Source organism: Callorhinus ursinus, unplaced genomic scaffold (assembly GCF_003265705.2).
Source record: "Callorhinus ursinus isolate GAN/ISIS: 27379988/994484 unplaced genomic scaffold, GSC_fseal_2.0 scaffold1, whole genome shotgun sequence".
In the NCBI taxonomy this organism is placed as follows: Eukaryota; Metazoa; Chordata; class Mammalia; order Carnivora; family Otariidae; genus Callorhinus; species Callorhinus ursinus.
In genome coordinates this window covers 87,956,714-87,964,184 of record NW_027397063.1, presented here as the reverse complement: position 1 = coordinate 87,964,184, position 7,471 = coordinate 87,956,714, and positions in this window count along the sequence as shown.

The window sequence follows — 7,471 nt, the reverse complement described above, 5'->3', positions numbered from 1 at the left end:
TAAACAAATAAAATAAACGTGCATGCTCCTAATGGTGGACCTTAAAAGTAAGTGAAGCAAAACTTTACAGAAACAAACAAAATATAGACAAATTCACAGGAGACTTTAACATTTTTGCAAAAAGAAATGGATGAATTTATAATTATGGTAGGAAATGTCAACACCCTTCTGCCAATAAATATTAAAACAACTCTTCAATATGGAACTAACAAGATCGGATTTGCATTTTTCACTCTGGTGGAATTGTCAAAGAAGTTTTGAAGGGGGGAAGATATAGAGATAGGGATAGACTATTAATTAGTAATTCTTACAGTGATTGAGTAAGAGATGATGATGGCCTGAATTAATGAGGAAAGAAGTGGGAGTAGAGAAAAGCTAATAAACTGGAGATATATTTAGTTTCTAAAATTCATAGAAACTGGTCACTTCTTGGATGCTTGGTACAAGTGAGGGGTGGCAACAGGAAGACTCCTAGAATCTTCAAGGATCCTTGCTGGGAGACTGGGTGGATGCTTTTCATCAAAATAGTGTGAAGGAGGAGAATCACAACTGAGAGGGAAGGGCATGAATTTGCTTCGGACACTTTCGTGATGTCTAACAGACGTTGTTGGAAGTGTCCAGTCAGCAACTGAACGCATGGGTCTGAGGGCAGCAAAGAGGTCAGGTTAGAGACGGCCACAGTGACTGATGTCGTTGAAAGGGTTGAAAGATCCCAAGAGACAAGTATAAGGCCAAATACAGACCCCTGAACTCCGTCTCAGAAAGGGCAGACGGAGAAAGAGGAAACTGCCACGGGAGAAAGAAGGAAAGGATAGGGTAATAATCAGAAAAAGCTGGTCAAGAAAACCAAGAAGAGAGATGAATGCATCCAGAGGAGGTAAATGTGACAAGAAAGTGAAGACTGAGGCACGTCCCTTGCATTCGGAGAATGGACGATTTCTCCCCACTCTAACAGAAGGACTTCCACGAAGAGCAGGGATGGAAGCCCGACTGCCCTCAATGGAAGACTGAATGAGAAATGCAGGTGAAGAAAAAGTTAAGATAGGTTATTCTTTCTGGGATCTTGACTTTTAAGCTGAATAGGAACTCCTGACTTGAAATCAATAACTGGTGTCACCAATAATTAAAAAGTCTACTATGAGCTGTAAGAAAGATGCAGTCGGCACTTTCTTCAATTTCAGTGACCAATAAACTCTTCCCAACTGGAGAGATTATCATAGCTTCTTTTGTTATGTTGGTTTTCAGCCTAAAAGACATCTTCGGAGATAATTAACCCTTAATACTATGTTTTTGATCAACAGCGCTGTCTGTGTGAAGGGTCTGGAAAAGGCATACATTTACAAAGAAGAATGCAATAAACACTTGAAGGCAATTTGGGCAAAAGCTTACTTATATTTTTCACAAAAAGTAGAAAGGTTTAATACACCTTTCTTTGTAATTTATACAATGGAGATATTCTCCAGGGAACTCATGAGATTGAAAGAGTGTGTGGAAAAGAGGTAGATAATAGGGAAATCTAAATTACAGTCCCGTAAATAAAATGTTTCTCCTTAAGCTAACCCCAATTTGAGCACCATGCATACATCTCGGAAAATGTCTTACAATTCATATTGCATTGCAGATTAGTGAGTTCTCTCAATTCTGCACGGTGATCTCTAGAAATGAAGGTGAAGGGAGTGGGAAGGACTAAAAGGAGTGGCAATAAAGAGCCAAACCCCAACTTTATTCCTGAAAAGAAGGGGAAAATGGAAATTGTACAAAGTGGAAAAATCCTAATTTTGTCTGTAGAAATTGGCATTTAAAAAATAAGAATCTAATTCAAAAGATCAGTTTTCTCTTCTAGTAGCTTCTGAATGGCCTGACTGCCTAGTGACCCAGGAACAGGGAGGACAGGCTGTTTTGGCAGAAGCTTGCCTCGGTCTGCCACCAGGAATGCTTTCCTGTCAGCCCTGTTGTGAGAAGGTAACAAAGTCAATGTTCACTTGGTCTGCTGGGTGGCGCCAGATCATCACATAACTACCAAATCCCAGCAACAACAAGCATTTCAAAAATCTTAAAGGACTACCTATAAATATATGCTAATGATCTTCATTATCTATTTTAAGTTTTTCTTACAAAATCCAAATAAGGATATCAAAAGGGGGAAAAAAAAGGCATGAAATCTCTCAAGTGTGAATACATTAATTTAAAATGATTTTTTCTGATATTAATGCTAAAACAATTATATATATATATACACACATATATATAGAGAGAGAGAGAGAGAAATGCCCAAAGGTAATGTCCATAGTTATATGATTTTTCCAGAGAGGCAAGTACAGGTATAATATGGTTTGGGGAAAGTGAATATGTGAGTATTATAATTACCAATGTGCTGGCAGACAGCTCTGGGAAGATCTTGACCTTTTTCTACTACCAGCTCCCCTATGTTCCAAGGGGATCCCTCATAGTGTTTCTAAACTTATCTTAGGCAACTATAGTGTCATCTCCACACTCAATTCACAATCAGGCCCAACAAGCCTGCAGAATCCTTATTAAAAATATTCCTGTTCTACATCCCATAACTTCAAGATTTTACTAAAGCAATAGCTACTTTATTGAGTGGACTATGCAGAACATGCTTATGCTTTGAATGATTCTGTGGTAGAGACTGCTAGTTGTCTATCGAAATCCATACTCCTATTTTTCCATAGGATAGAATCCAAACTGGGTATGGGGCTACCCAGCTAAAACTACATATTCTAGCCTCCTTTGCTGCTGTCTCTGGGATGTGACTTAGTTATCACCAAGAAAATATGAGAGGAAGTGGTAAGTGCAATTTCTATTTCACTGGTTTAAAAGAAAATTGCTTGCCCCCAACATGTGCTCTTTTCCCTTGCCTTGAGCCAGAATTTGGACATATTGGCAATGTAGCTTGGATCATGCAGATGAAGACATTTCCCAAGAATTGACAGATCTTGTAAAGCCACTATGTTTGGGGCCTACTTTTTAGTCTTTACCTAACTAATATGGATATTAATAAACCAGTGAGTTTTATCCTCCATGTTTGCATTTTTTAACACAGGCAGCAAAGAGACCTAGTTACTCAATGACAAGGAGCACCTTCCCTACAAGAATTCTGCACACCTTGGCAACTCGACTGTGTCTGCTACTTTTATAGCACTAATGACCTGGAAAGTAAGGACTATGTCTTTCTAGCTCTAGCATTTAGCAAGTGTTTTTAATACAAGGGTAGGTGCAGAGCCGATGTTTAAAAATATCAGGAATAGGGAGGGTTTGCAGCCTCCAAAATCATGCCTCAGAAGCAGCCAACTAACCCACTTACACACAGGATGAACCCTGCAAAGGTTAGGCTTTATGAGCACTTACATTCCCGCATAGCTGGATATAACATCAAGCTTGAAGACGGACCATATGGCTAATGCTCCCACATTTCGACCTGCCAGAAAACATGGCAGCTGATCGGAAGATCACGGGCGAATGATATTGACATTGTAAACTGTACTGACAGCTGATCTGTACTCTCAGATTAGGTGTCATAAAATTCCATGAATAGTGAGATACCTAGAGGTTTAACAATAATAAGAAAAAATACTGCAGGATTAATTTACCAGATGAAGGATAATAAGAAATTTGCATTTTTATCATTCATGCTGCTACTTGAATTCCGTGAAAGAGCAATCATGGCTTTGCTGGTGCGTCGTTGAAGGCTGTGTTTGCATAAGTTAGGGCGCACCTGGGTACACACTGACCTCATCGAAGCATGATTCTCTAAAGGGCACTGCTTGAGAGCATTTCTCAGTCTGTTCTCTGCACAATAATCTTAACTTCAGTTGTATATTTGACCTGCCAAGTCTAGGTGCCAATGTATAACAAGTGATTGAAAGTGATGTTTGTCCTGGACTTAATTATAACAGCAAAAGGAGTCATGGAAGAAAGTATTCAACCTTAGTTTTTTACCCTAATAAGTGCCCAAGAAATACACGTAATATCTTGATGGTAATTTTCAGTCCCTCTTCGCTAAGAAATCGCAGCCCGTGTAGATGGAGGAAATGTCTTATCAGGGCCCATGGTCAGTCTCAGATACAGGAATCCTAGAATAGACTGTATTAGTCTGATGTTCTCTGAGTCTTAAAGTGAACCCTTTCTCCTCCATTCCCCTTTGTCAGGCATTTCTTTAGATTTACCTTCTCTAGCTTTTGAAGATTGAATATGAAGAGATGAAATGTAGCTCTGAGCTTGAGAGAGACATAAACAAGCTGCTCTGCCTAATCTGATTCCAGTTTAAGTTGCCAGAGGATTTTGCTTTTATCTCTTCCTGTCCAGCTCAGCCTATCAAACAAATATGTTAGAGTTAAGGCAAAAAGTCATATATTAATAAAGCGTTTGCATTTTTCTAGAAACTTCTAAGGATCTGGGCATGCTGATCTCTAGCATTTGTTAGTCCCTGGGAAGAATACAAATGGAAGCCCACATACCATATGTCTAAGTATTTAAAAGTTATAAATCAAGCCAAGAATTTAAAGGAAATGTCTATTCTCTTATTTCGTTAAATAAACCCTCATAATAACCTGAAAGGCCAGGTTTGAATTTAAGATTCTTGAATTCATTGGGCTTCTGTAATAATACCTGGCAGCAAGAGAGCCAGTCCCTTGTGCCTAAAAGGAGGTAACCCATTCCTTTCTCTTCCATTCCTGCTTCTATCCCACTCTAGGAGGGGCCTGGTTGCATGCCCATCCCAACCTGTAAGTCCAAGCTCCATCTGTGTCCCTGCAAACACCAGACCTTTGGTCCTTTCTTGAGTCCTGGAGTGGGCCCTTCAGCTGTGCAATATTTCCTAGAGAGAACACACCTTAGGAATGCCTCACACAAATGTTGAACATAGGCTTGGGCTCTTTGGGAAGTGAACTCTGGGATTTCAGGTATCCAAAGCTTGGTCTGGAAGAGAGTCCCAAGCTTTGGATGGACACACCCCTTGGTTTTGCAGACTTTTGGCCCTTTGGAGAGAAAGTATGGTCAGAGGAAGTTTATAACAGGGGACCCAAACCCTTTTGTCTGGTTCTAGGGGTGACATTGAATCTAGGGCAGCAGTAGGTAGCTAGGAGAAGATTTGGGAGTTGGGTTTTAGTCCTGTTTCCTAATACCGCCACCCAATTTCAACACTTGGGAAAGTATTCTTTTGAGGACATCAGTTGTTAGCTATGTTAGATGATGGAAGGAAGTTTGATAACATCAAATCAGGTCCCTAGGATCTGCTAAAGACTAGAAGAAATGATTTCTGGGTACAACCATGATAAGCATTGAGAATGGGGATTTCAAATGAATTGTTTATAAAAAGAATTATAACTGCAGCACATGTCATATTGCCCTAGTTACTAAATTAGCCTAATTAAGGTCTAACTTTCTAGTCTCAAGAGTGGACCTATAGAAGTTATTTTTTTCCCCTTTAATTAGGTGGGTACTTACATAGTGACACACGTAAGACAGTACTTTCAAGACACAGTTGAGCTTGAATTCTAGCGCCAATGTCTCCCATTAAGTAGAGGAATAAAATACATTGTACATAGCCAAAGGGTTAGATGTTACATTTTCTCAGCATCTTCTAGGTAGGATTCAAAGGGAGTGGGTCTCAGTACTAAGAAAACAGTTCTATTTTTTGGCTGTTCCAGGAGCAGTCCATCACTGCATGTCAGACCATATGGTGAGTGTCCCACTGACTCAGGCTGTAGGGGAGGGGTGGCATTTAGGCCTTCCATTTTATGCATGTGATTGGGCGTCATTCTAACATTACCAACAGTGATAGGGCATTCCAACAAAGAGCATTCTGGACAGAATGCTACTCTAAAAATTGATCGTGGTGCTAAAAGTCAACTCTGTGCTTCCATTGCAGACTTGCATACATCCATAGTTATTTTCTCCCATTTATATATAGGTTTTGATTAATTTAAGTCAGAGTTTTGTGCCCAAAGAAAGAATGTCATTACAGTGTAGCTGTTGCTTAGGGAGCCTCAAGTGTCATAAGGAGAACGTTCCAGGAGATTTCTACCAAAGCAGTCACCTACAAGGATATGTAAAAAAAAGTTTTTACACCAATTACTAAAACTGTGATGATTATGTACTGAATCATGAGGCACTGTGATTACCCAAGTAATTGGCTGGGACACGGGGTAGAGTAACTAAGTTACCTAGAGATAAATAGAAGTATGTTAGATATATTTACATATCACATTTCTAGTGAAAGGCAGGGTTTGTCCAGTTTACAAGGCACTTCTCTGAGAGCTAACATAATTGGGCCAATCAGATTATTCTAAGCATTTGGAATTGGGATAAAATGATGGTGGCTTGGCTTGTAAACATGGGAAATTATGTGAGTCCTATTTAACCACATGCATGATACAGCAAAACCACTGATCTACAGGGACAAATGAGTTCATCAGGATCCCAGAGAGAAGCAAAGATGAGAAACCATAGTGTCTAAAAGGAAGGAAAATAATTTAATAATGTCCTGATGACTTGATGTTGGTCACTTCTAGGTTCTGGTCTCTCCTAAAAATTGTTTGCAGTTTTTCCCTTGCTAACCAAAATATCCCTGTATTCTCAAATAAATCCTCTTTCCTGTTTCAGCATAGTGGGTTTCTATAGCCAAAGAACCTTGACTAAACATTACTTGAATTTCTCATTTACCCTGCAAAGAGCTCTGCAAACTGGGAAAATAGAAATGAGTTTCGCTTTTCTATTAATGCAGGTTCTCTTCAAAACCATTTTCTATTTTATATTCTCTCAGGAGGGCGATATACACCTCCCCATACACATACCCACATACACACACACACACACACACTATCCATACACATGTATATATTTTTTTAAAATTTGCCTTGATTCTCTATGGCTATATTCTATGGCTAATTCTGCTCTATAGTCCATCTGTCCTGTTGTCATACAGAGGATTTTATAGCTATCCTGTTTCCTTTTCTGGTGTGAGAAAGATATTGGGGAGGTGCTGTTGCACTTGCAGTAGTTCTCCACATTGCGCACATATCTCTGACTGTGATGTGTCTATTTCACAATGTCATATCCTCCTGCTTTACCAGACTCATGCTGCCACATCTCCCTCCCATTCATCATCTAGCGTTTTGTTTTGTTTTTGCTTTCGTTTTTGGTAATGTTTAACTGTCTTATGCCATTATGGTCTATATGAATATATAGTAAGGGTTCTCAAACTTTCTGGTTTGAAGCAATCGTTCCACACTTAATCGTTTAGCAGACCAAAGAGCTAGATATTTGCCATATTAGGAAATAAAACTGAGCAATTAGAAATATTTATATTAATTCACTTTAAAATGGCAATAATACAATTATTACATGTTCACATAATGTATTTTTATTTTAAAAACTATGTTTTCCAATTTGAAAAATAAATTGCAGACAAGAGTAGTATCTTTTTATATTTTTCATATTAATTTTATGT